The sequence below is a fragment of the Vicia villosa genome, linkage group LG3 (assembly GCF_029867415.1).
Source record: "Vicia villosa cultivar HV-30 ecotype Madison, WI linkage group LG3, Vvil1.0, whole genome shotgun sequence".
In the NCBI taxonomy this organism is placed as follows: Eukaryota; Viridiplantae; Streptophyta; class Magnoliopsida; order Fabales; family Fabaceae; genus Vicia; species Vicia villosa.
In genome coordinates this window covers 76,859,666-76,862,678 of record NC_081182.1, presented here as the reverse complement: position 1 = coordinate 76,862,678, position 3,013 = coordinate 76,859,666, and positions in this window count along the sequence as shown.

Below are 3,013 nucleotides of genomic sequence, written 5' to 3'. Positions count from 1 at the left end.
TGAATCTTCGTCGGTGTCTGTGAGAATCATTCTCGTAATCAAACACAATGCCACGGATAATCATGTCATGAGGACCGTTGCTTCTTGCATATCCGAATTGGCGTAGAGCTAGAGAGGGATTGTAAGTGATACCTCCTTTAATGCCAAGGAGTGGCACATTAGGGTATTCTCCACAATGATCAATGATAGTAATGTCTCTTTGAAAGAAGTTGTTCCATCGGATATCTGAATGAGATAAAGACATGATTCTGTAAGACCATTGTGCTCTTTGCTCATTTCTCAGTACTGATCGGGGAAGATGACATGTAAACCACCTAGCCAGCAGTGGTATACAGCACATGAGAGTTCCTCGCTTCTTCGTGGTGCGAGTGTGTAGAGAGTGTAGGATGTCTCCCAGCAATGTTGGTACCGGGTTGCGAATTAGGAAAAGGTTGATGATGTGTACACTTATGAACTGGTCGGAATTAGGGAACAAAACCAACCCATAGATCAAAAGAGCCATAACTTCTTCAAAAGCTGGATAACTTTTGTTTTCTAGCAGTAGTCGAGCCTTTTCCAGTAAGAATTTGGCAAGCAAACCCTCAACTCCACTCTTTGTTTCCCAATTGGATTTGATTTCTGACTTTTGCAGATGTAAAGCAGCAGCAATGACTTCAGGTTTTGGTTTTCTTTCTAAACCAGTGAAAGGTAATTGATCTCGGATTGGTAATCCAATTAATTCAGAGAATTCTTCCAAAGTGGGTACCAACTGGTAATCAGGAAATGTGAAGCAATGATGTTCAGGGTCGAAGAACTGGAACAGGACCCGTATCATGTCTTCTTCAAACTTTGAGGTAACCAAATGGAGTAGGTGACCATGCTTTTCAGTGAATTGAGCATTCCTGGGGAATTCTGCTACCAAGACTTTGAGTTCAGATGGCACCGTTGAGATATTGATTCGGATGTAATCTCTGGTGGCGGGAGCCATTACCTGCAAAAACAAAAGTAAACTCTTTGATCCTTGAAATGTGTAGTGAAAAATGATGTGTTTATGATGCAAACATGTGGCACACAAAAACAAATCAAACAATAGCCTTAGGTTTAAAGGCTTGCATGAGGTTGATAGGTGATACCCTCCCCTCTGAAGTTGAGTTGGTTGAAAACCTGTCCTAGAATAGTATTCGGGTTCTATGATCCTTGGAGACAACATCTCAATACGGCGCTCGGACGGCCGATCAAGAATATTCCTCGAGGATAACTAGCTTCGATCAATTTCAAAGCTAGCCACTTAATAGGCCACAAGTCAAGTTCAACTAAAAGGTTCTAAGACAAATTAGTGTTAATGACACTTCGGAAGCCTAATATACTCCTTGATCGCTTTCAAGGGACATCAGTATAAACCAAAGTATCACACTAACGATGACTACCAGATCAACCGTATCGGTACATGCCGTACAGTTTCCTTGGTCTATTGTCATATACTTAAGGTATCTCGAGATTCGGGTTAGAATCTTTCACACAAGCAAAGTACCCAAGCAAACCTGTGAAAAGTAAAGCAATCAGATCAAACAATTGAAAACATCGAAATGATCTATACTCTAAAGGTAACCCCTTTTGAAAACATTTTGAATTTGTATTCCCCAGCAGAGTCGCCAGTTCTGTGGACCGTCCTTTCGGGCCATACCCCTCCGTGGGTGGGATACGTGAACTGACTCTTTTTTGTCGATCGGACGCTTTCGCGTCACTTTTGAAAAAGTTTACAGAGTCGCCACCGACCTTTTATTTTATCCAATGAAGGAAAGGTTTATAAAAGAAACAGAAAAAAGACCTTTGAGAGATTCTGGGTAAGGGGGTAGGTTATACAAAGGGAAGGTGTTAGCACCCTTTGTATCCATGGTTATCCATGGGCTCTTTAGTTTGCTTAGCTCATTTGCTTTACTTTTCAATTGATTCGGAATGCTTTACCTGTGTTTTTGAAATACCTTTGCAAATAGAATTTGTAATGATCCTTGTGCGGATATATACAAATGCTTGTTTATCTTTCGAAAGATGTTTTGAAAAGATCGTTAATTTTGTAATGATCCGTGTTTGGATGTATACAAAATATTGTCTTTTGGAAAATTCGTTTTAAAAAAACAACAGTGTATGAGAATTTTGTTTGTTTTGATTTTGAGCAAGCAAACTAGGAGGTCTACCCTGAGTTAGGAGGTCTTTATCCTTGTTCCCTTTAAAAATCTATCCATTCGTCGGATATAAACAAAAGGTTCGATTTTGTACTCGAAACAGTAGAAATGTAACTTTGATTTTGAAAAGAGTGAAAAGGGGTTACCCTAGGAGGTGCAAATGTGATTGTGATTGAATTCAGATATTTATCTTTGAAGTTAGTGATCTGACGGTTCAGTTTTATCTTTGACATACACGCAGTTTATATGGGTGCTGGAAATTAAAATGCGGAAATGTAAAGTGCAGAAAGTAAATCTACGCTATTACATCGATTGTGCGGGAAATGTAAACTAGCCTATTTACATGAATTTGACATCCTATACATTTATCTAGGAATTTTAAATTGCAAGAAATAAAAGGCATATTTTTGTATTTTTGTGATTTATTTTAAATATAATTAATGCATTATTAATTAATTTAAAATAAAGAAAAGATGGAAATATGATTAAACCTAGCAAATAAGTTTAAAAATATGTACAAAATGTTTGTCAATTAATTTTAGAACAAAACTAATTTTTTTGGAATTTTTGAAAATTGATTTGAAATTGATTTAAGTTAATTAAAACATAATTATGCACATAATTATACAAATAATTAAAACTTAAAAAGAAAATTATTCAAAATATGTACAAAATTAGTTTATAATATATAAACAATATTTAACACAAAGAACAATTTTTTTTATGATTTTTTGATTGGTTAGAATAATTAAAAAGCAAATATATAAATATATACTAATTAATTATGCAAAATATTGAAATTTTGAAGAAAAATAAAATATTTTTATTTCATAAAATAGTATATTATTTTA